General features: G+C 44.0%; 1 pseudogene; it reads right to left on the bottom strand.

The window, feature by feature from the left end:
* Positions 1-18,452: 18,452 nt before the first annotated feature.
* On the bottom strand, positions 18,453-25,241 carry LOC100449557 (dehydrogenase/reductase SDR family member 2, mitochondrial-like; annotated as a pseudogene).
* Positions 25,242-26,876: the final 1,635 nt, after the last annotated feature.

Raw genomic sequence — 26,876 nt, 5'->3', positions numbered from 1 at the left:
GGTCTGAGACAACTTTTTGACAATTTAGACAACTTTTCAAACTACTTTTTTGAGGAAGCAGAGTATGTGGCAGCTGCAGAATGATAAAGGATGACTGGAGATTTTTCTCTTCAGAAAAAAGAGAGAACAAACTTTTCTTCGTGTGAAAGGTAAACAGAGAGAGAGAAGTTCAGCAGCATAATTAATAAAGATGGTTATGCAATGTCTAATAACCTCTCCTTTTTGTTTGCCTCTGTACACAATAAAAGTGTTAAAGTATAATTTTCAAAAAAATGTAACATCATGACTCTCATGACTCTTAAGTTTTATTCAACTCAGGAAACCAATAAGATGTTATAACTGATTCAAAGAGCATTTGAGAAGCTAGATGTTTGTAGAAAATATTAACATCAGATTGCTGGGTTAGAGACTGGTTAAAGTTCAACAAGAAAACAAACCAGAACCTTTGGGATCATCTGTTGTATTGCACAGAAATTATTCACATCTCAAACAAAAACCAAACATTAACTTTTGCCCAAAGACAATAGACAACAGAAAACTAAGCCCACTACACTGGTAAATGCCCTGTCATCTCTTCTGCCTATTTCCAAGTTTAAGAAAATTTTTCTGATAGAGTAAAAATTGTTTGGTAAGGGAGGAAGGTATAGTTGGCTCTGGAAATAAGGGAGCTAGGAAGGGTTCTTGGAGCCCATACCTCCTTCCTCCTGACCTAGGATGGAAAATGACTCTTCCAACAGCCTTCCAAACCTGGAGTGAACTGCTCCTTACAGAACTGCCAAAAGGAAGAAATAGAAAAGAAAAAAGGAGCAATAGGTCCAAAGTAAGTCCAAAACCCAACAAGGCAAACAACACTGTCTACTCACTAAATACTGAGGCTTGAGAATAATCTTATTTGGCTCCATGTCTCACCTTTTAGACACGCTGGGGCAGGGGTTGTCCCCCAAGGCCCTGGGCAGCCCAGCCCCAAAATTTATTCTCTCACAGTTCTGGAGGCTGGGAAGTCGAAGATTAAGGTGCCAGCACAGTCTGTGTCTGGTGAGGACTTTCTCTCTGTGTCTACATTGCTGCAACATCTGGAGGGGACAAATATTGTATCTTCACATGGCAGAAAGAATGGAAGGAAAGAGCTCACTGGTTTTCCTGGGTACATTCCACACTGCAGCTCTCATGGGTTGTAGTCTTGTGCCTTTTGGCTGGAGTTGCATACTTGTGGCTCTACAATCCTGGGGTCTTAAGGATAGCCTCACTCCCACCACTCCACCAGACATTGTTCTGTGGTGGCTCCACTCCTGTGGCAGTTCTCTGCCTGGGCCCTGAGGCTCTCTGGGGCATCCTTTGAAATCTAGGTGGAGGAATCCATGCCTCCCAGGTCTTGTGCTCTGTGTACCTGCATAGTTAGTACCATGTGGAAACTACCAAGGGTTGGTTATTCCTGTGCCTTCTGGAGGGGCAGCCCAACACACCAACCCCACTTCAGCCAATCCAGGGCAGCCAAGGGATGCTGCACCAGAATGTGAGGAGCAGAAACCTGAGGCAGCCCTGGACAGAGAGTTTGGAGGTCCCACAAGTTCCCTGGGCTTCTCCAGCACCATGCGCCCTTCCCTTGAAACCATTCTGCCCTCAAGGCTCTAGCACCCTGGCCCTATGATGGGAATGGCAGCCTTGAAGATCTCCAAAATGCCTTCAGTGGCATACTTCCATTGTCTTGATGAATAGCATCTGGCTTCCTTCTCTTCATTCTAATCTCCTTATCAAATGTTCACCTGAGCACACCATTTGGTGTTCTCTCCTGCATATAACTTTTATTTCCGTACAACCTACCTGGGTTAAGATTTTTCCAACTCTTTAAGTTCTGTTTCCCTTTTAATTATAAATTCCATCTTTAATTCATTTCTCTGTCTTGCATTTTACTCTAAGAAGTCAAGAGAAGCTATGCCGTACCCTCAACACTCTGCTTAGAGATTTCTTCCATTAAATATCCTAGTTCACATCTGCCTCCCACAAATTACTAGGACATGGACACTGCTCAGTCAAGTTCTTTGCCAATTTGTAACAAGAATGGCCTTTCCTCCTATTTCCAATAAGGTATTCCTCATTTCAATCTAAGACCTCCTCAGAATGGCCTTTACTGTACGTATTCTGTTCACAACATTCTGTTCATTACCTCTTAGATAATCTCTAAGAAGACTGAGGCTCTCTCCACAGCTGCCCTCTTCTGAGTCCTCATCCAAATAGCCCTTTATGTTTCAGCCTCTACCCATTATCCAGTTCCAAAGCTGCTTCCATATTTTTAGGTGTTTGTTACCGAAGCATTCCACTTCTTGGAGATAGTGACAAGAGGCAGGGAAATTCTGGGCAGAAGAAGGTGAGTCCATGGCCCACTTCTTGGAGATAGTGACAAGAGGCAGGGAAATTCTGGGCAGAAGAGGGTGAGTCCATGGTGAGGGCCCCACCTACAAGTTGAAAAGCCTAATAACACGGCCAAAAGTGAGAATTTTACATCCTGTTTTCCCACTCAAATGTTGCCTTTTCCAAAACCTCCCATGGCATGCCCCACCCCCCATCCTATTCCCATAAAATCCCCAGGCCCCACCAGCAGAGGGAGGAGAAGAGGAAAAGCAGCTGGACATCAGAGACTATGGCTGGACATTGGAGAGAAGCAGCTTGACTTCAAAGGGACGGCTTGATGGCATTGCTTCGGAGAGGAGTTCAGCCAGGGACAGCTGGACTCTAGGGGAATATTATCTTCCCGCACCATCCACTTTTCAGCTCCCCTTCCCACTGAGAACCACTTTCATTGGCAATAAAATCCCCCACATTTACCAATTCCAATTTGTTTGTGCGACCTCATTCCTCCTGGACACTGAATAAGAACTCGAGTGTCAGTGCAAAAGCCTGTCACACTGACCCTCCACTGAGCTGTTAACACTTAAGCCATCCCGTGAATGGCAAAGCTAAAAGAGCACTGACTGTAACACTCTTTCTAGGGCTTCAGGGATAATGGGCACCCCCATAGATGCTGCCACGAGGCCACATGGAGTTTTGCTCCTGCTGGTGGCCAAAAGCACTCACCCCGGCTCCTGCACCCACTCACCTGTGCTCCCCCTTCTGTGAGGGGTGGAATGCAGTGGGACCAAGCAAGTGGAGTCCACTCTGCTGGCACCAAAGCCGCTCGCTATTTCTAGTGCCTATGCACTCCAGTTCCTGCCCACGAAAAGGTCAGGGAAATTTCCTGCTTCATTGGCACCAATTTATGTCTTAGTCCATTCCTGCTGCTATCACAAAAGACCTTAGAATGGGTAATTTTTAAACAGCAGAAATTTATTATCTCACAGTTCTGGGAACTTGGAAGCCCACTATCAGGGAGCCAGTGAATTTGGTGTCTGGTAAGGGCTTACTCTCTGTGTCCAAGTTGCTGCTACCTCTGGAGGGGACAAACACCGTGTCCACACATGACAGAAGAGATGGAAGGGAGGAACTCACTACTTCAAACCCTTTTAAAAAGGCATTAATCCCATTCATGACAGTGGAATCCTCATGACCTAATCACCTCCTAAAGGTCCTGCCTCATAACACTGTTGCAGTGGGGACTAAGTTTCAACATGAATTCTTGAGGCACGCAAATATTCAAAGCACAGTAATAGCCTTCACTTATGGTGTGGTGGGAAACTGAGGACCAGAGAGACTGATATGAGAGTATAGGAGGATTGTTTATTTTAGGTACACACTGGCTCAGCGGACTCACATCCAAAAAGCTGAGCATTAAACAAAGACAGAGTCGGGTTTTTATAAGTGGACTTACAATAAATAAAACAAAAGCAGTTAACCAAATGATAGGTCATATAATCTATAGCATAGCATCACTTGTGGCCTTGCATAGCTGGTGGCCTTGTAGCTGCATTGAAAGAAAAACAACAATTGGCTAAATACAGACATTTGTAAAACATAATCATGCTTAAGAAGCCTGGGAAAGGAGTAACAGTAAAAGAATTTGTCTTTCTTTTTTTTTCCTTCGACCTTGCTCTAGAGCTGGGGGGTGTCTGGAGTCCATTCCTTTGGCCTTGGCTTCTCAAACAGTATTATCTTATAACTGCCCTTGAAGTGAGCTTGCTGCACTTTCCTCTGCTAGGCAGAGGAAAACTTGTTTTTTTCTTTTTAACCCTTGCCTTGCCTGTTACTTTTAGAGCGAATGAATGCATATTTATTTTTAAATTTCTGCCTCAATTGGAGGGGGTGAGGAAAGAAGAGAACTCTTCACAGACAGATTTATAAGGCAGTGGGAGATGCCAGATAATTATTTCTGTCTCCTCTATGAAGAGGGAGAGTGAGGTGGGGAAGGAGCAGGCTTGAGAAGACTGTCCTGGGCTGAATTGTGTCTATCTACCAATCCCTAACCCCTGCCACCAATTCATACATTGAAAGCCTAACCCCAAGTACCTCAGAATGTGAGGTATTTGGAGGTGGGGTCTTCAAAGAGGTAATGATTGTTAAATGAGGACATTGAGGTGGGCCCTAATCTAATATAACCAATGCCCTTATAAGAAGAAGAGATTAGGATGTAGACACACATGAGGAAAAACCATATGAAGACAAAGGGAGAAGATGGCCATCTAGAAGCCAAAGAGAGAGGCCTCAGAAGAAATGAACCCTGAAAACACCCTGATCCTGAACTTCTAGCTTCCAGAACTGTGAGAAAATAAATGTATGTTGTTTAAGCTACTCAGATTATGGTGCTCTGTTATGGTAACCTGCTATGGTTTGAATGTGTCTCCTAAATTTTATTTGTTGGAACTTAAATCCCCAAATTCATATGTTTATGGCATTTGGAGCTGAGGCCTTGAGAGAAAATTAGGATGAGATAAATTTATCAAGTTTTGCCTCCATGATGGGACTGGTGGCTTTATAAAGAGAAGAAAAAAGACCTGAGCTGACATACTCTTGCCCCCTTGACAGGTAATGCCCTCTATCTTGTTATGATGCAATAAGAAGGCCCTCGCCAGATGTTGCCCCTCAAGTGTGGACTTCCCAGCCTCCAGAACTGGAAGAAATAAACTTCTTTTTAAAATAAATTACTAGTCTGTGGTATTCTGTTAATAGCAACAGAAAATGGACTAAGACAGAGCTTTAGTTGGGCCAGGCATGGTGGCTCATGCCTGTAATCCCAGCACTTCCAGAGGCCGAGATGGGTGGATCACGAGGTCAAGAGATTGAGACCATTCTGGCCACCATGGTAAAACCCCGTCTCTACTAAAAATACAAAAAAATTAGCTGGGTGTGGTGGCGCATGCCTATAGTCTCAGCTGCTTGGGAGGCTGAGGCAGGAGAATGGCTTGAACCTGGGAGGCAGAGGTTGCAGTAAGCTGAGATCGCAGACTGCACTCCAGCCTGGTGACATAGTGAGACTCCATCTCAAAAAAAAAAAGACAGAGCTTTAGCAAACTAATAAAATTGGTGGTTTAAATATGTGTTGATGGGGAAGGGAAGTGGTCCTGAGTAGGATCATGTGGAAAAGGTGACAAGTGATATCAAAAGTCAATTTACATTAAAAGCCAAATTCACTAAGAGAATTTCTACAACTTTCCACAACTTAGCTATGGAAGAAAAGAAATTTGGATTGATCAGGCACACATATTCTCCCAATGGGGTACAGTGAAAAAGAAGTGAGGAAAGCAATTAAAGAACTTACAAGACAGTAACTGAAGGGATATATTGTGCAGTCTAGGCTATATAAAGAAGGAAATAAAATGAGAGAGGGATTTACAGATTAGGACAATACGGAGAGGTCAGGGAACAAGAATTCTCCATAATGTTGAAGAGCTGATGTAAGAGGAAATAGAGCAGAAACCAGTGGAAAAGCAAGAATTTGCAGCCAGAGAGTAGGATGTATACATTTAATATTTCAAGATAGAAGGGACCTGGGTGATGACAAGTCTAAGTCACCAACACAATTGGAAGTGGCTGAAGTGAAGTTGAGCTGAAGCTCACTGGATCCGAGGATGTCAAAAAATAATAAGGCTAAATATTAAATTAGTTGAACAAACAATTTACCCAGGATGAAGATAACACTTCAGGTAGGAATTCCATTTCAAGATGGCCGAATAGGAACAGCTCCAGTCTGCAGCTCCCAGCGTGATTGACACAGAAGATGGGTGATTTCTGAATTTCCAACTGAGGTACTTGGTTCATCTCATTGGGACTGGTTGGACAGTGGGTGCAGCCCACAAAAGGCAAGCCAAAATAGGGCAGGGCATCACCTTACCCGGGAGCACAAGAGGTTGGGGGATTTCTGTTTCCTAGCCAAGGGAAGCTGTGACAGACTGTACTTGGAAAATCAGGATACTCCTGCCCAAATACTGCACTTTTCCAATGGTCATAGCAAACGGCACACCAGGAGATTATATCCTGCACCGGGCTCGGCAGGTCCCATGCCCATGGAGCCTTGTTCACTACTAGCACAGCAGTCTCAGATTGACCTGCGAGGCAGCAGCCTGGAAGGGGGAGGGGTGTTCGTCATTGCTGAGTCTTGAGTAGGTAAACAAAACAGCCAAGGAAGCTCAAACTGGCCAGAGCCCACCACAGCTCAGCAAGGCCTGTTGCCTCTGTAGATTCCACCTCTGGGGGCAGAGCATAGCTGAACAAAAGGCAGTAGAAACTTCTGCAGACTTAAGCATCCCTGTCTGACAGCTCCGAAGAGAGCAGTGGTTCTCGCAGCACTGTGTTTGAGCTCTGAGAATGGGCAGACTGCCTCCTCAAGTGGGTCCCTGAACCCTGTGTAGCCTAACTGGGAGACACCTCCCAGTAGGGGCTAAATGACACCTTATACAGGCGGATGCCCCTCTGGGATGAAGCTTCAAGAGGAAGGATCAGGCAGCAATATTTGCTGTTCTGCAATATTTGCTGTTCTGCAGCCTCCACTGGTGATACCCAGGAAAACAAGGTCTGGAGTGGACCTCCAGCAAACTCCAACAGACCTGCAGCTGAGGGACCTGACTGTTGGAAGGAAAACTAACAAACAAAAAGGAACAGCATTAACATCAACAAAAAGAACATCCACACCAAAACCCCATCTGTAGGTCACCAACATCAAAGACCAAAGGTGGATACGAACAGAGGAAGGGGAACATCACACACCCGGGCCTGTTGTGGGGTGGGGGGAGGAGGGAGGGATAGCATTAGGAGATATACCTAATGTTAAATGATGAGTTAATGGGTGCAGCACACCAACATGGCACATGTATATATATGTAACAAACCTGCACGTTGTGCACATGTAACCTAAAATTTAAAGTATAATTAAAAAAAACAAACCACAAAGATGGGGAGAAACCAGAGCAGAAAAGCTCAAAATTCTAACAACCAGAGAAATGCTTCTCCTCCAAAGGATCACAACTCCTCACCAGTAATGGAACAAAGCTGGATGGAGGATGACTTTGATGAGCTGACAGAAGTAGGCTTCGGAAAGTTGGTAATAACAAAGTTCTCCAAGCTAAAGGAGGATGTTCGAACCCATCCCAAAGAAGCTAAAAACCTTGAAAAAAGATTAGACGAATGGCTAACTAGAAGAAACAGTGAAGACAAGACCTTAAAAGACCTGATGGAGCTGAAAACCATTGCATAAGAACTACATGACACATGCATAAGCTTCAATAGCTGATGCGATCAAGTTGAAGAAAGGGCATCAGTGATTGAAGGTCAAATTAATGAAATAAAGCGAGAAGAAAGGAGTAACAAGAAATGAACAAAGCCTGCAAGAAATATGGAACCATGTGAAAAGATCAAATCTACATTGGATTGGTGTTCCTGAAAGTGACGGGGAGAATGGAACCAAGCTGGAAAACACTCTTCAGGATATTATCCAGGAGAACTTCCCAACCCAGCAAGGCAGGCTAATATTCAAGTTCAGGAAATACAGAGAACACCACAAAGATACTCCTCAAGAAAAGCAATCCCAAGACACATAATTGTCAGATTCACCAAGGTTAAAATGAAGGAAAAAATGTTAAGGGCAGCAAGAGAGAAAGGTCAGGTTACCCACAAAGGGAAGCCCACCAGATTAACAGTAGATCTCTTGGCAGAAACTCTACAAGCCAGAAAAGAGTGGAGGCCAATATTCAGCATTCTTAAAGAAAAGAATTTTCAACCCAGAATTTCATATCCAGTCAAACTAAGCTTCATAAGTGAAGGAGAAATAAAATCCTTTACAGACAAGCAAATGCTGAGAGATTTTGTCACCACTAGGCCTGCCTTACAAGAGCTCCTGAAGGAGGCACTAAATGTAGAAAGGAACAACAGGTACAAGCCATGGCAGAAACATGCCAAATTGTAAAGATCATCTATGCTAGGAAGAAACAGCACCAACTAACGGGCAAAATAACCAGCTAACATCATAATGACAGGTTCAAATTCACACATAACAATATTAACCTTAAATATAAGTGGGCTAAATGCCCCAATTAAAAGACACAGACTGGCAAATTGGATAAAAAGTCAAGACCCATCAATGTGCTGTATTCAGGAGATCCATCTCATGTGTAGAGACACATATAGGCTCAAAATAAAGGGACAGAGGATGATCTACTAAGCAAATGGAAAACAAAACAAAACAAAAAAGCAGGAGTTGCAATCCTAGTCTCTGATAAAACAGACTTTAAACCAACAAAGATCAAAAGAGACAAAGAAGGGCATTACATAACGGTAAAGGGATCAATTCCCTTTACCATTCCAACAAAAAGAGCTAACTATCATATATATATATATGCACCCAATACAGGAGCACCCAGATTCATAAAGCAAGTCCTTACAGACCTACAAAGAGACTTAGACTGCCACACAATAATAATAGAAGACTTTAACACCCCACTGTCAATATTAGCCAGATCAATGAGACAGAAGGTTAACAAGGATATCCAGGAATTGAACTGAGCTCTGCACCAAGCAGAACTAATAGACACCTACAGAACTTTCCACCCCAAATCAACAGAATATACATTCTTCTCAGCACCACATTGCACTTATTCCAAAATTGACCACATACTTGGAAGTAAAGCATTCCTCAGCAAATGTAAAAGAATAGAAATCAAAACAAACTGTCTCTTAGACCACATTGCAATGAAATTAGAACTCAGGATTAAGAAACTCACTCAAAACTGCACAACTGTATGGAAACTGAACAACCTGCTCCTGAATGACTACTGGGTACATAACGAAATGAAGGTAGAAATAAAGATGTTCTTTGAAACCAATGAGAACAAAGACACAATGTACCAGAATCTCTGGGACACATTTAAAGCAGTGTGTACAGGGAAATTTATAGCACTAAATGCCCACAAGAGAAAGCAGGAAAGATCTAAAATTGGCACCCTAACATCACAATTAAAAGAACTAGAGAACAAGAGCAAACACAGTCAAAAGCTAGCAGAAGGCAAGAAATAACAAAGATCAGAGCAGAACCGAAGGAGATAGGGGCACAAAAAACCCTTCAAAAGATCAATGAATCCAGGAGCTGGTTTTTTGAAATATCAACAAAATTGATAGACTGCCAGCAAGACTAATAAAGAAGAAAAGAGAGAAGAATCAAACAGATGCAATAAAAAATGATTAAGGGGATATTACCACCCATCCCACAGAAATACAAACTACTGTCAGAGAATACTATAAACACCTCTACGCAAGTAAACTAGAAAACCTAGAAGAAAGAGATAAATTCCAAGACACATGCACCCTCCCAAGACTAAATCAGGGAGAAATTGAATCTCTGAATAGACCAATAACAAGCTCTTAAATTAAGGCAATAATTAATAGACTACCAACCAAAAAAAGTCCAGGACCAGATGGATTCATAGCCGAATTCCACCAGAGGTACAAAGAGGAGCTGGTACCATTCCTTCTGAAAATATTCCAATTAATAGAAAAAGAAGGAATCCTCCCTAACTCATTTGATGAGGCCAGCATCATCCTGATACCAACACCTGGCAGAGACACAACAAAAAAAGAGAATTTTAGACCAATATCCCTGATGAACATCAAAGCAAAAATCCTCAGTAAACTACTGGCAAACCGAATCCAGCAGCACATCAAAAAGTTTATCCACCATGATCAAGTTGGCTTCATCCCTGGGATGCAAGGCTGGTTCAACATACACAAATCAATAAATGTAATCCATCACACAAACAGAACCAAAGACAAAAACCACATAATTATCTCAATAGATGCAGAAAAGGCCTTTGACAAAATTCAACAGCCCTTCATGCTAAAAACTCTCAATAAATTAGGTATTGATGGGACGTATCTCAAAATAATAAGAGCTATTTATGACAAACCCACAGCCAATATCATACTGAATGGGCAAAAACTGGAAGCATTCCCTTTGAAAACTGGCACAAGACAGGGATGCCCTCTCTCCCCACTCCTATTCAACAGTGTTGGAAGTTCTGGCCAGGGCAATCAGGCAGGAGAAGGAAATAAAGGGTATTCAATTAGGAAAAGAGGAAGTCAAATTGTCCCTGTTTGCAGATGACATGATTGTATATTTAGAAAACTGCATGGTCTCAGCCCAAAATCTCCTTAAGCTGATAAGCAACTTCAGCAAAGTCTCAGGATACAAAATCAATGTGCAAAAATCACAAGCATTCTTATACACCAATAACAGACAAACAGAGAGCCAAATCATGAGTGAACTCCCATTCACAATTGCTTCAAAGGAATAAAATACCTAGGAATCCAACTTACAAGGGATGTGAAGGACCTCTTCAAGGAGAACTACAAACCACTGCTCAACAAAATAAAAGAGGACACAAACAGATGGAAGAACATTCCATGCTCATGGACAGGAAGAATCAATATTGTGAAAATGGCCATATTGCCCAAGGTAATTTATAGATTCAATGCCATCCCCATCAAGCTACCAATGACTTTCTTCACAGAATTGGAAAAAACTACTTTAACGTTCATATGGAACCAAAAAGAGCCTGCATTACCAAGACAATCCTAAGCCAAAAGAACAAAACTGGAGGCATCACTTTCCCTGACTTCAAACTATACTACAAGCCTACAGTAACCAAAACAGCATGGTACTGGTACCAAAACAGAACTACAGACCAATGGAACAGAACAGAGGTCTCAGTAATAACACCACACATCTACAACCATCTGATCCTTGACAAACCTCACAAAAACAAGAAATGGGGAAACGATTCCCTATTTAATAAATGGTGCTGGGGAATCTTGCTAGCCATACGTAGAAAGCTGAAACTAGATCCCTTCCTTACAACTTATACAAAAATTAATTCAAGATGGATTCAAGACTTAAATGTTAGACCTAAAACCATAAAAACCCTAGAAGAAAACCTAGGCAATACCATTCAGGACACAGGCATAGGCAAGGACTTCATGACTAAAACACCAAAAGCAATGATGACAAAAGCCAAAATAGACAAATGGGATCTAATTAAACTAAAGAGCTTCTGCACAGCAAAAGAAACTACCGTCAGGGTGAACGGGCAACCTACAGAATGGGAGAAAATGTTTGCAATCTACCCATCTGACAAAGGGCTAATATCCAGAATCTACAAAGAACTTAAACAAATTTACAAGAAACAAACAAACAACCCCATCAAAAAGTTGGCAAAGGATATGAACAGACACTTCTCAAAAGAAGACATTTATGCAGCCAACAGACACATGAAAAAATGCTCATCATCACTGGTCATCAGAGAAATGCAAATAAAAACCACAATGAGATACCATCCCATACCAGTTAGAATGGTGATCATTAAAGAGTCAGGAAACAACAGGTGCTGGAGAGGATGTGGAGAAATAGGAATGCTTTTACACTGTTGGTGGGAGTGTAAACTAGTTCAACCATTGTGGAAGACCATGTGGTGATTCCTCAAAGACCTAGAGCTAGAAATACCATTTGACCCAGAGATCTCATTACTGGGTATATACCCAAAGGATTATAGATCATGCTACTATAAAGACACATGCACATGTATGTTTATTGTGGCACTATTCGCAATAGCAAAGTCTTGGAACCAACCCAAATGTCCATCAGTGATAGACTGGATTAAGAAAATGTGGCACATATACACCATGGAATACTATGCAGCCATAAAAAAGGATGAGTCATGTCCTTTACAGGGACATGGATGAAGCTGGAAAGCATCATTCTGAGCAAACTCTCGCAAGGACAGAAAACCAAACACTGCATATTCTCACTCATAGGTGGGAATTGAACAATGAGAACACTTGGACACAGGATGGGGAACATCACACACCAGGGCCTGTCATGGGGTGGAGGGTGGGGGGAGGGATAGCATTGGGAGAAATACCTAATATAAATGATGGGTTGATGGGTGCAGTGGGCCAGCATGGCACATGTACACCTATGTAACAAGCCTGCACATTGTGCACATGTACCCTAGAACTTAAAATATAATTAAAAAAAAAAGATTTCATCAGTGCCACCCCGCCCAAAAAAAAGAGTTCAGATAAAAAAGAATCTTGTGAGCCAGTTTTCCATGAATGAGAGGAATGGCGGTATGTTTTTTATTCAGTAAACATTTATGGAGCATTTTCCGTAATTCAAGTTCCACAGATATGACCTCAACTAATATTGAATGCTCCCTGTGATCCTAGTGGTCTTCCAGTGGAGACTCCCACACTCAGGTGAAGAAATGGAGGATGGTGATGAGCGGTTGAAGGCCTAAGGGCATGAACCTATGAGAAACACATTTATACATGATAGTGGAAAAGTAATGAATTGGAAGTATCATTGGGGAACCAAGAGAATGTGGCACTCATAAATCTATCTACCAGAAGATAAACCCCATGATAATACGTAGAGACTGTGTATTTCTCATTCACCATTCTATTCTCTGTTCTACCTAGAAAATACTAGACACATAATAAGAGTGCAGAATATTTATGAATTAATGAAGTCAAGTGGTGAGTGATGCATCAGAGAAATAAAAATATCCTCCAACTCAGAACTGAAAGTGTTTCATTTATTTGTGACACTCCCTAAAATGACTCATGTTCAATTTATGGGGCTAGCATAAGATTTCCTCAGTCTGAAAATGTGAGCAGGAGAATCACTGAGCCAGATAGAGATGGCAGATCATTTGTTCAACAACTATTTATTGAGCACCTGTTACATGCAATGTGGATAACCATGAACAAGACTGACAAGGTGCCTGGTCTTATGGAACCTACATTTGAGTGAACAAGACAAACAAAAAACAAGCAAACACTCAAATAAAAATGATAAAGTCAAAGAGTTAAAAGTGCTATGAAGAAAATAAAATAGGATTATGTCATAGAAAGTGACTGTGGTGGGAGCAACTTTATATAAGGTGGTCAAGGGAAGGTGTCTCATGGGGGGTGCTATTTGGTCTGAAACTTAAGTGACTTAAAAAAAAAAAAAAAAAAAAAAGATTTGGTAAGGAGAGTATTCCAGGCAAAGGGAAAGGCACATGAAAAGATTCTGTGTGAGGAACTGTAAGAGTGCCAATGTGACTGGGGCATGGTGAGTGAAGGGGAATGTAGTAGAAGATGAAATCAGAGAGGAAAGCAGGGACTAGACTATGCAAGAATTGAAAGATTAAAGAATCCAAGCTGGGACACCATGTCAGAGTTTGGTTGCTTCATCAAAATTTATTTTCCTTTTTTTCCTGATCACACGGACAATATATATTTCCCAGTCTTCCTTGAAGTTAGATATAGCTTTGAAGTTTCAGGGATGAAAAATACAATATCTCAGATACAAATATTCATAGCAAATTAGGCATGGCAGAAGAAAAGATCAGTGAACTTGAAGACATAGCAGTAGAATATACTCAAAATGAAGCACAGAGAGAAAAAGGCTAGAAAAAGTTCGAGAGTTTCAGTTACCTGTGAGATAATAGGAAGTGGTGTAATAGACAAGTAATTGGAGTCCCATGTAAGGAGAAGAGAGGAAAGGATAGAACAAAAAATAATTGTATAAATAAAGACTGAAGTCTTACAAATTTGAAGAAACTATAAACTCATATAGCATGGGAAAATAAACTCCAAGCGGAATAAACACGTGGGAAAATAAAACCAAGGCACATCATAATAAAACAGCTGAAAACCAGTAATACAGAAACTAAAATCTTAAAATCAGCCACAAGGAGGGAACGGTGAGGGTAGGGGAGACAAATTACATACAAAGGAAAAAAAAGAATTACACAGACTTCTCATTATAAATTATGCAAGCCAGAAGACAAGTAAATGATCTCTCTAAAATGTTGAAAGAAAAAAATTATAAACCTAGAATTTTATAGCAAGCAAACATATCCTTCAAAACTGAAAGGGACTTAGGAGAACAAAATGATAAGCCATAGACTGGCAGAAAATATTTGCAATACAAATTTCTAATGAGGGACTGTATGTAAAATATACAAAGAATTCTTAAAAGTCAACAATAAAAAAGTGAACAATCCAAATTAAAAATAGGCAAATTCGCTGAGCAGATATATTACAAATATGATATACAGATGGAAAATAAGCATATGAAAAGATGCCAATATCGTATATGATTAGGGAATTGCAAATTAAAACAATGAGATGCTACTAAACACCTATTAGAATGGCTAGAATCCAAAACACTGACAACATCAAACAGCCAGTTTGGCTGTTTAATACAAAACTAAACATATTTTTACCATATGGTTTAGCAATCATGCTGTGTTATAAACTGAATGTTTTTATGTCCCCCTAGTTCATATGTTGATGCCCTAACCCTTAATGTAATGGAATTTGGAGGTAGGGCTTTTGAGAAGTAATTAGGTCTATATGAGGTCATGAGGGTGGCCCTCCATAATGGGATTAGTGTGCTTATAAGAAGACGCAGACACCAGAGCTTTCTCTCTGCAAGCAAGAAGTGAACCATCTGCAAGCCAGGAAGAGGGCCAGGAACCAAATCTGCAGCATCTTGATTTTGAACCAGAACTTAAAGTTTGAAAAATTCTCAGCTTATCCAGACTGCAGAGAGCACCATGGGTGTGCCCAAACCACAATTTTATAAGGAGATTAGTATGAGTGTGTGCCACAAAGCCAATCAGCCATCCCAGCAGAGAGACCAGAGAGCACGCTTTCTCTCTGCATCATATGAGACCACTCCAAGCCAGGAAGTGGGCCCTCATAAGAACCTGACCATGCTGGTTCCCTAATCTTGGACTTCCCAGACTCCAGAATAGTGAAAAATAAAAGTCTGTTGTTTAAGCCACCCAGTCTATGGTACTTTATTATAGCAGCCCAGGTTGACTAATACATGGGCCTAGGTATGTACCCAAATGAATTACAAACTTATGTCCATACAAAAAAACTGCACACAAATGTTTACGGCAGTTTTATTTGTAATTGCCAAGACTTGGAACAAACCAAGATGTCCTGTGGTACATCTGGATGATGGACTATTATTCAGTGTTGAAAAGAAATATCTATCAAGCCACAAAAATATACAGAGGAACCACTTAAATGTATATTACTAAGTGAAAGAAGACAGTCTGAAAAGGCCACATACTGTATGATTCCAACCATATGACACCATGGAAAAAAGCAAAACTAAGGAGACAGTAAAAAAAAAAATAGTGGTTGCCAGAGTTTAGCAAGGATGGAGAGATGAATAGAAGGAGCACAGAAGATTTTTAGGACAGTGAAACAATTCTGTATGATACTATAATGGTAGCTATATGTCATTACGTAATTGTCCGAACCCATAGAATGTACAACACCAAGTGAACTCTAACGTAAACTATGGACTTGGGGTGACAATGACGTGTCAATGCAGGTTCATCAATTGTAACAAAGGTACTATTCTGGTATAAGATGTTGATAGTGGGGAAGGCTGGGGGGTAGTGAGCAGGAGATATATAGGAACTCTCTATACATTCTACTCAGTTTTGCTTTGAACCTAAAACTACTCTTAAAAATTAAGTATTTTATGGCCAAGCACAATGGCTCACACCTGTAATCCCAGCACTTTGGGAGGCTGATGGGGGGCAGATCACCTGAGCTCAGGAGTTCAAGACCAGCCTGGCTAACATGGTGAAACCCTGTTTCTACTAAAAATGCAAAAAATTAGCCAGGCATGGTGGCACGCGCCTGTAATCTCAGCTACTCGGGAGGCTGAGGCAAGAGAATCGCTTGAACCCAGGAGGCAGAGGTTGCAGTGAGTCGAGATCGCACCATTGCACTCCAGCTTGGGTAACAAGAGTGAAACTACATCTGAAAAAAAAAAGTATTTTTTAAACATTTAAAAATAAAAAACAAAATGAAGGTTTGTTTCCAGGAATAAAGGGGTAAGAACCTACCAGATGACTGTCCCACAGAAAACAACAATAACATCAGAAGATAATGTTTTTTTAAAGCAACTCCCTGAAGTCACTAGAGAGTGAATAGAAGGCAGACTCTGATGGGAAGTACATCGTTGGAATGGGGAGAAGATGAGCCATACTAAGAAAGTTCCTTTCTTTGTGACTTTTAGCCTGGGGCTAAGTGGAGTTACCATAACACCCATGAAGTGACAGGAGCATGAGTAGAAAAGCTACATTTTTTCTGGATGAGAAAACAGAAAGCTGAAGCTAGTGAAACTGACCACTAAAATGAATGTAAGAATCCTAGAAGTGAAAGATCCAGAGAGGAGAATTCCCAAATTATGTGCCTAATTTACCCCTGAGCCCTGCATGTAAGAATAGATTCAAAGCAGCTCGGCTAAAGACCAAAGATGTAAGTCAAGACCAGAACTGTCACCAGAAAAATAGAGTTTATGGGTCAAATCTAATCCAAACATTTGCCAGCAAAAATAAATGATACTGCACATCATGAAAAAAATAATAGATGCCAGAATATCCACAACTTAAAATTAATAATGCTCAGAATACAAATACAAAATAAGTCAATATAAGAGAACGAAAGATTGATCACTGGATGTGAAAAAAACAAAAGAACAAAGAGATGAAACACATATTCAAGAGAAAAGCATATCAGCTGATTCCAACTCTGAAATGAACCAAATGTTGAAACAAACATATAAGAATTGCAAAGCAACTATTATAAGTATCCTAAATACAGTTTTTAAAATGCTCACAATGAATGAAAAGACAGAAAATATCAGCAAAGAATTTTTTAAATAAAAATTCCATTCCTGTTTACCATAGAAAAATGAAGACATGCTCACACAAAGACTTCAACATGAATAGTCACAAAACGTATAATTATAATAAACAAAAACTGGAAACAACTCAAGTGTCCATCAGCAGGTGAACAAAGATATTGTGGTATATTCATACAGTGGAATATTGTTAAGCAATAGAACGGAAAGAACTACTGAAATACACAACAACAAATATAAATCTCAAAAGCATTATGCTAGGCAAAGGAAGCCAGACATTGAGTACATATAAACCATATGATTCCATTTATATAAAACTCTAAAAAATATATAATCTATCATGACAGAAGATCAATGGTTGCCTTGGGCCATTGGCAGGGGTGTCCAATGGAACGGGGCACAAGAGAACTTGGAGGGGAGCAATGGCATGTTCTGTATTTTTATTATGGTAGTGGTCATATGTATGTAAAAATTTGTTAACACTCAGTGAAAAGTTTGCTTGAAGTGCATCTGATTTATTGTCTATAAGCTGTAAGTAAATGGTTTTCTTAAGGAAAAGATATGGTAACAACATTGATATTCGCAAACTGAATAATCAAGGAGATTTTAATTTAAAATTACTTACAAATAAGTGGACAGGGTTTAGTGCATCCAACAAGGTATAGTGCAGTACTCCTGAGATAGCAACAGCGGGGAGCCATTACCACCTCTAGGCCTGAAGGGACAAGAGGGTTGAAGGTGCTGCCTGACAAGAGCCATAGCCTTCAGTAGAGACTGCCCTCACGGGGTAAGCAGGCAGTAAGGGAGCCTGAGAAACAAATTCCCTGACGTCACTCTCCTGTGCCCTCCAATCTCCTAAGAGTGCCTCCCCTTGACCAAACCCAACTGGAAGCCAGAGGTTAAGGGACTGTGGAAGCATCCCTGCAGGTCAGCCTCTCAGGGCACAGAGAAGAAAAGACACATGGAGAGTGGATCTGGAGGGGCAGATGGAAAGTATCCAGCCCAATTTATAATTTCATGGGAAAGGAATGAAGGAAAGCAGGGAGGGGTAAAAAGTCTTAGGGAATGAGGCAAGGGACTCTGCCAGGGATGAAGCTTCTAGGCCAATGGGACTGCTCATATATCACCAGACAAACAGAAATGAGCCCAGATTAGAAGTGGCCAAACATGTTTGTTTCCAAAATAAAAGTTTCAAACACCTTGCCTTCCTTCTCATTTCCTGAGCAAGTTTCCTTACATGGCCCTGGATCCTAATGACACCCTAAGGCTCCCCACTTCCATATTTCCCTAAGGCCCCCCATTTTCCACTTCAGGACCGTGGCCTCACTCTCTTAGTCTCACACTCTCTTCACAGCTTAGGGGAGTAGCCAGCCACCACGATGTTCTCCCCGGTGATGGAGCACATCTGGAGAGGACAGGAAGGACATGGTTCCTGCATAGTCTTCCAGCTCCCCAAACCTGAGGGAAGAGAGCAGAGCTGAGGGTGCAGCCTTTGAAGTGTTAATCTCTGACCTCAGGTCCTACTGCCCCAGAGGGGTGCCCAGCATTGACCCCAATCAACTCACACCTTACCAGCCTCCATGGGGGGCTCACACCCACCCTCTAGCCTCCAGCCCAGGACTGTGATGTCTTCAGACTTCAAAGAGGGGGCCAGCTAGTAGACCAGAAGATCAAGGATCTATGCCTTCTTGAACCTGAAACTTTCCCTCAAGTAAACACAGACCACTAAAGTCCCAAGCCCCACCTACCGCTGCAATCCATGGACTTTGTTAAAGCCAGGTAGCAAATATGGCAATGTTTTCTCCTGAGGAAAGATTTCAGGTCAATGTTAGGCAGATGGATTGTTGGCAGGAGCAGGGAATGTTGGGGGGCGCTCGTAGCAGGGAGGAGATGGGGGTTGGGAAGAGCACCACGGCAGACCAAGTCCTCTGTGGGAGGGTGACCCCCCTGTTTGGGCGAGAAGGGTGAAGAAGGACTCTGGTCTGCTCCCAGAAAGGACACAGCCCTCCCATGCTTCTACAGGAAAGGGAGAGGTTGTGGGTCCCAAAGGCTGAAGGCCAGAGCCTCTGAGTGACGAACCTGGGCTGGGGCTCCAGCCTAAGTGTGCAGGTCTCTGTGGGCCTCAGTTCAGCTGGAAGCTTTGCTGGCGAAGGGATCTGTGGGACCATGGGGGCAGGGAGTGGGAACAGGAGCCACAGCGACCCTCCCTACTTGCACAAAGTCAGCCTTGATTATTCCTGGCACCAGGCAGTTTACGCAGATGTCTTTTGGAGCCAACTCCATTGCCAGGGACTTAGGCCCAGCAGGGTTGTTTTGTGGATTGGCAATGCAGGGATGGACAATTACCTGAAAAACCAAAGCTGTGACTCTGGGTCACAAACTAAGAAGACATGCCTGACTCCAGCCCCAAACTAAAATGCCTTCCCCCAACCCTCACCACCCCATAATAATTTTCAAGGACTGAAATTCCGAGATCGCAGGGCTCCTCCAGGCTTAGGGAAAGGTCAAGCTGCTGCCATGTGTGTCCAAGCTTGACACAGAGAAAGCTGCACTGTGCTTTTGAACATTCAGGAAGGAAGTGGGAATTAAGAGACCCAGGACCCAGTCCTTGAAGTAATGCAAACTGACTATTCTTACCCTGGGCACGTGGCTTAATGTCTTTGGGTATTAGATCTATTATGACAAAGTGAAATTATACCTGGTCTGTAGCAGTCAGGGTGTTATGCTGGTGTTAACATATCTCTTTTTTTTTAATTTTTATTTTGGTCTTTTTAATAGAGACGGGGTCTCGCTATGCTGCCCAGGCTGGTCTTGAACTCCTGGGCTCAAGCAATTCACCTGCCTCAGCCTCCCAAAGTGCTGAAATTATAGGTGTGAGCCACCACACCCGGCCTGGTGTTTACACATCTTAACTCCGTCTTATCTGGGATCAATAGCCAATTCTCCCACACACCCCTGCAAGGCCTCACAAGAAACCAGTTTCAGGTACCCTCACCCAGCCGCATCCAGAGGGGCTGACACTCACTGGTATTGGCACATAAGCCACCATAGATGAGACCAGAACCACAGAGCTTCCACTGTGAGAAGAAAGGGAGATGAGAAGAGACGAAAGTTCAATAAAGAGACCAGGTGAGCCAGGAAATTGTATTTTCATGCTATGAGGAAACCAGCTCAGGGTTCAGGGTGAAAGCATAAAAGTTTGGGAACTATTTGGAACACTAGAGGGAAGCTGGACATCTAAATTAGTGGATACCGAGGCCACTGCTGGGGTCAAAGCCACCCAATACACACAGCCAAAGTGGCATCCCTTGGGGCATGGTCCCAAGGCTGAGGGGCAGCTCTCCTGGAGAGCAGAGCCAAGTGACACTCATGTGTCCCAGAGACCCCCCGTGAGGTCTGGGCATCACTAACGAGTTCCAGCCTGGCCTGCCCCTGGGCAGCCACGGGACACAGGACAGCCAGGCTCTGCCTGGGAAGGTGAGGAGAAGCAAAACCACAGGGCCTCTGACCAGAAGGGAAACAGATGACATACCCACAGACAAGGGCAAGAGTAACTGGAGCTGGTGGCTCTGGGTGACTTCACTCTGGCCCCTTCATCCCTGCAGCTGCCACTGCAGGGGCAAGGTCCGTGCCACTCCCTGGGATGAAAGAAACAAGGGCCAGTGAAATGTCCTTTGAGGACCTGGAAGGCAGGCCCTGCCCCTCCCCAGCAAGTGTCTCTTCATCTTCATCACAACTGCCACATCCCATGAGGAAGAAGGTAGGCCTGGAAATGGAGAACATGTCCCAAAGGACACACCTACCATCTCCCCTGCCATCCTCTACTTCTTGAGTCCCTGCCCAAGTGCTTCCAGGGAGGTAGAAATAAACAATGCACTTAGACCTCGGTGCCCACTAGCCCCTCTCATCCCCTGTTCTCCATGTGGGGCAGCAGCTGGCTCAGCAGCAGGGCTGGGGTCTTCACGTTCACACACAGGATCTGAAATGAGAAAGAATCCAGGGGCAGGGGACAGGGAGAGATGAGGTCTGTCCAGGGCCCATCTCACTGGTCACTTGGAGACCTGTGGCCAGAGCAAGAATGAAGCCCTGTGACTGTGAGTGCTGGGACACTGTGTTCCTTACTATCTGTGAGGGAAAAGGGATCAGAGGTTCCAGTCCTGCCCAGGTCATAGGGGAGCCACAAATAATCTGTGATTTAGGGGACCCTCTCACTATTGATCCCCACACAACCTCTCCCCAGTCAATATTGCCCTCTGGAGAGGAGGCTGGGAAAATACAAGGGAGGGAGGGAAATCAGGGTAACTTAGTGAGTGCCATTAGGTAGGTGTGGTGAGAGAAGGGAATCCATACTGAGTATTTAGTCTATGTCAGGAAAGGTTTGGAATCAGGATTTTTTTTTTTAACCAGAAGAGCCTGATTGTGGCCGAAGGGAGAGGAGGGGAATTGAAAGTTGAGTCTAGAAGGCCATGGAATGTGAGACCCACAAAGAGAAGGTGGGGTGGACTCCACCAGGAGAAGGGGAGGGGTGATCGGTGGGATGAAGGCTCCCTGAGGAGGGGATGGCTCACATAGATCACAGGACCCAGTCTCTGCCAACAGGGTCAGGTGGGAGACCAGGACTGAGCCCTCGAAGGGGGCCCATCAGGACAGCAGGGGCAGGGGGTCTGCAGAGGCAGTGGGAGCCCCTGGAATGCGCTATTGATTGAGTGGGATGGTGGGCCTAGGCAGGGGTCCCTTCTTTCAGCTGTGTCTGTGAACAAGTGAGGTGCCTCTGTGATAGCCCAGAGGGGGCCCATGGGACAGGAGGAATGAAGGGACTGGAACAGGTGCCAGTGAGTCCAGACTGAGACAGCCTCAGAAACCTGAGCCAAGGGAGGATCTTTGCCATGGATAGACCAGGAAATCTCTGGCCTCTCAGCTCTTTGTAGCAGTGACCGGCACAAGGAGAGTCAGGGTAGAGGAGGCTGCTGGAGCCTGGTCTAGGCTTGGCGTGGTCAGTGCTTGTTCAACTTACTGGTGGGCAGCTTGTCCCAGGGAGCCCCAGCCCCCACCCATCAGAGTCAGCATTGAGGTGGGGAGAGAGGGCATGTGGGAGCTGAGGTACTCTGTGTGCACATGCATGTGTGCAGAAATGGAGGACAGAGAGCCAGGCAGGAAGTGATCCTACCCCGGGTCCTCACCTTGTCCCAGACCAGCTCAATGGCTCCCAGTGTGCTCCCCACCAAGGGATTGACCTCTGCCACGCACACCAGTCACCGCCTCCACAGCGCTCCAGGGCCTGTGGAGAAAATGACAGAGGATGTGGAGGAAGGGAGAAGAGGTAGTGACAACCCAGGGCAAAGTGACAAACCCTTACCCAAGGCCATTCTGCAGCATCCCTGGAGCGCTGGCAGATCCTGGCCATCAGATGTGAGTGAAATATTTGTTTCTCACCTCCTTGGAGGCATCAAATTCCTGCCCCTGTGTGATGCCTGATTGACACCCAGGCCCTGACCAGTCCAGATCTTCACTCTCCTCCCACATTTCTAATCAATTTTGTCTCACCTCTCCCTCCACTCTGGAATCTTCCTCCCACAGTCTCACATCAAGGGCCCATTCATTCTCTGCAACATGCAGCTGCCCACTGCACACTCTTTCAGATTCTGCCTCACAACTCATCCCTTCCAGGGTGGTCACACATGAAGAGCTCTTATCCCAGTGGGCTCCCCAGCACAGCACCTGGGGGTGCGCTAGAGCTGTGCTCTCAAACTTCAACAAGTACACAGATCACTAGCAGACGATGTGGAAAGGTAGCCTCCATTCAAGCAGCCTCAGCTAGATCTGAACTTCCAGGTCTCCAGCAAGCTCCCAGGCCAGGCTGCCCTTTGATTAGCAGTGCTCTAGGCCAGCCCATGTGAGCTCCCTCCTGCCAGGAACATCTCTTCTCAGACACATCTGGTTGTCCATTTGCTTCATTCCCTGGGCAGGGCCCTGTCCCGGGCTGCACACATTGTTCACCTAGATAACATTGCTAGAGACCCCAGCCATGTCAGGGCTGGATCTGGGTATCCCTGTCTTCTCCTCCTCCCACTGCCTGCCCCTTCACCGGGACCATCAGCCGCTCCCGATCCTCGGCCTTCCCCAGGTGGCACACAGTGCCTGCCATGCTCAGAGCGGCCATGGCCCAGCCCATGTTCTGTTGCTTCTGGCCACTGACAACCACGTGGGCCCCATCTTGAACAAGATGCCGAGCGATGGCAAAGTGGATCCTAGGGGCAGAGATGGAGTGATGGCTTCTGCCCTCCCCACTCTCCTCCTGGAAGCCTGATCTTGAGACACAAATTGAGTTCCCTAGTGTTGTCTGACAGCAACCTCCAAATCCTTCTAAGCAGGGAAGAGGAACTGAGTGGCTAATACTTATCAGGCCATCGCAAAGGCTACCCCATTTAATTCTCACAACTTAATGTATAATTATATTTTATAGATAAGGAAATGTTCGTATCAATTTTGTTAAAGGAGTTTTTAAAAAGTAATGTTTCATCAAAACAGTTAACTTGCTGGGTACACTGCCTACATTGTAAAGAATCTTTTTAACGGCCCAGCTTATTTTCTTTTTGTTCTAGCCAGAGGCCTCCAGTATAAATTACAGTTTCTCTAAGCTTAACAGCTTCCCTCCGCTCTGCAGTTGAAACACTTTCATTGTGAAGAACACATTCTGCCCTCTGCATTTCCTTACTTTAAGGAGATCTGATGCACTCTTGATAAGGCTGGCTAAACCCCTGTGATAAAGAAAGAGCAGAAGGCACATTTCCTCTGCGTTGTACAAACTATCTGGGTAGCTTGGAATTTCTTATTGGTATTCATGCTATTTTGTTTTATTGGTATTCACTTATTATGAAGGTCAGGCCTTGGGAGCACCCACAAAGATTTAAAACATCATGGAGATCTGGGAAGTCTAGAATGATTACACAGTTCTGAAATACAATGGTCTAAATTGGTGAAGTTATAGACCATGAAAGGTCAAAAGGAAGATCGTGCCCCTGAAGCACTCAACACCAGAAACTCCGCCTCCTGCCAGTGATAATGACTCATAGCTTGTAGCTTATGATGGCAGTTACAGGATGAGTGGAATTGGAGGGACATGGGAAGAAATGTGACAATGAGAAGAGATTCACCTGTGAAAACTCCCTGAGCCGGTCCTGAGACATTGCCCTGCTCATTCCCCTGGTGCCAGTGGGCATCCTCCAGTCAATGAAACCCCTGAGTCTGAGGGACAAATAGGTCTCAGGTTTCTCCCTATTAGACCAGGATCTTAAAAGGCCATAGCCGCATGGAAGATGGGGAGAGAGGGATGTCCCAGTGGTAATAAAATAAATATCTTGGGACTACTGAGGCAGTAGGTAGGTAGACAAGATTCAAGCACTGCTCTCATTGACCCAGAAAACAGCTGGTTTTCCAACTACATCATTCTTAGAGCTCAGGAACCAGATATTTTAAGGAGAGATGCTGAGATTTGGAGTTAATTATAAATTCCAGAGCTGTATGATGAGGTGGGAGCATTGGGCAGGGATGTGTGAGATGGGCATTGACTGCAGAGCCCACTCTGGAATGAAGACACTGACATCTCCTAGTCAAAAGCCAGCTAGGGACTCCCATTCACTCATCCTCTTGTGGACCCAGTGATCACAGCCACTTTATCAGCCAGGGCACTGCTCTTACCTGCTGTTTTGCCAAACATTTTTGCTGAGAGAGGAACTGGGGGGGCAATGAAGACCCCTAAAGGCCCATGACATAGCCTTGAACATGGCAGTCACTGTCTGGTCTTCCTCCTTCTGGACCCAAAGCTGGGGAAGAACCTGGGAAGATATTCACATTATGGAAGACATTAGGACCTGTGTCTCCATGCATCCTCCATGGAAGTGCCACTGAGGTCTCTGACGGATGTCCCACCATTCTCCAAACTTTCCAGGAAAGTACAGGACTGTCCATGTTCTTTCCACAGCCTATTCCCCCAGAAGGGCTTCCCCACTGTAGTGAACTGCAGCACCACGGCAGACATGGCCAGGCATGGTGCTGGGCCCCTGGTAAGTGCCTGAGTGACATTTACCTGGCTCACCTCCACATCCATCATCTGAGCATTGAACTTGTTGTCAACAGCTCCAGGTTCTGACCTTTCCTGAAGCCACCCCTCAGCTCCGCACCTAAAGTAACAGCAACAGCAACCTCCTCAGATACTAAATTTGTAATATTTCCAACAGGCAAGTTGCTTCTCCTCATCACAAATGACTCCCTTCCAACTCTAGATAAAGTCCAGTCACTCCCTTCTGATTCCAGTAAAGTCAGGCCACTCCCTCTGGTTCCAAAAAATTTCACAGAGTCTCTCCCCTCACCTCCTCCTGACCCCCAGGCCTTCCTGTCCAGGCCCACCTGCCCGAACAGCCCACAGCACCTCGTGTCACTGTAACTGCAACAGCAGCACCTTATATCTGAAACAATTTTCAACACATACCTTTCATCTCAAACCCCCTTACTATCCAATAGGGAGACCAAGGAACAATAATAATCCTAGGTTGTCTCCTCTAAGAGGTATACTGTGAAGCAAGTAGTTTTTCTGGAGACAACCCTGGGAAGAAATGTTAGGAGACTGGAGGGAGTGAGATGGAAAAGAAGATAGCCCAGGAAAGATGAAAGATGGAAGATGAGGAGAGAGGGATGTCCTGGTGGTAATAAGATCAGTATCTTAGGACTACCGAGCCGGTAGGTAGGTAGACAAGATTCAAGTACTGCCCTCATTGACCCACAAAGCAGCTGGTTTTCCAACTACATCATTCGTAGCGCTCAGAAATCAGATATTTTAGGCAGAGATGCTGAGATTTGGAGTTAATTATAAATTCCAGAGCTGTGTGATGAGGTGGGAGCATTGGGCAGGGATGTGTGAGATGGGCATTGACTGCAGAGCCCACTCTGGAATGAGGACACTGACATCTCCTAGTCATGAGCCAGCTAGGCACTCCCATTCAGGAAAGGTGTGTGATCAATCAGGTTACCTCTGTGGCCACTGAAGTTCAATCTGCTGAGGAACTCTGAGCATCTGCTTCAAATTTCAAGGGAATTGGGGACTTAAGGTGGTCCACCCTCCCAGTTTTCCTGCACTCCAGGAAACCCCCAAGTCCCAGGCAAACCAGGACAGCTGGTCAACTCTTGTCAGTCATTGGTTGAGGGCTGCTCCTAAGCAGCATTAAATACCTTAGCACTGCCAGCTTGCCCCACCTGTGCACGGAGCAGGTTCCAGGAACCAGAAAAATCCAGAGAAAGTCACAGGTGCGAGCTGTTGGAAGTTGGGCTGATGAATACAGAAAGGTGACTGCTGAGAGGACTTAGGCGGGATACCAACAGCATCTGCTGTAAAGTTCACATGTATTGATCATTATGTTCTAAGCATAGCACTATGCAATCTTCATGATTTTTTTTCATTTAATAGTCATTTAGCCTTTTGAAGTAGTCATTGTTATTATCCACATTTTATAGAACTGGAAACAGAAGCACAGAGAAATAAATTGTTCAATTTCTCAGAACCAGTAGAAAGCTGAGGTTCAACCTACATCTACTGAATAGAAAACCTGCAGTCTTAGTATCTAAATTATACTGGCTTCTCTGACTCCTCTCAGGAAGGTGCTACATGCTCTGAGCCCATAGAACTTTTATATTTGTCTTGGATATCCTCAAACTTCACTTGGCTTTATAATAATCAGGACACTGTAAT

This window comes from Pongo abelii, chromosome 15 (genome assembly GCF_028885655.2).
Source record: "Pongo abelii isolate AG06213 chromosome 15, NHGRI_mPonAbe1-v2.0_pri, whole genome shotgun sequence".
NCBI classification, from domain to species: domain Eukaryota; kingdom Metazoa; phylum Chordata; class Mammalia; order Primates; family Hominidae; genus Pongo; species Pongo abelii.
Note: the sequence above shows the minus strand (reverse complement) of the source record. Positions and strands in the feature narration are given on the sequence as shown.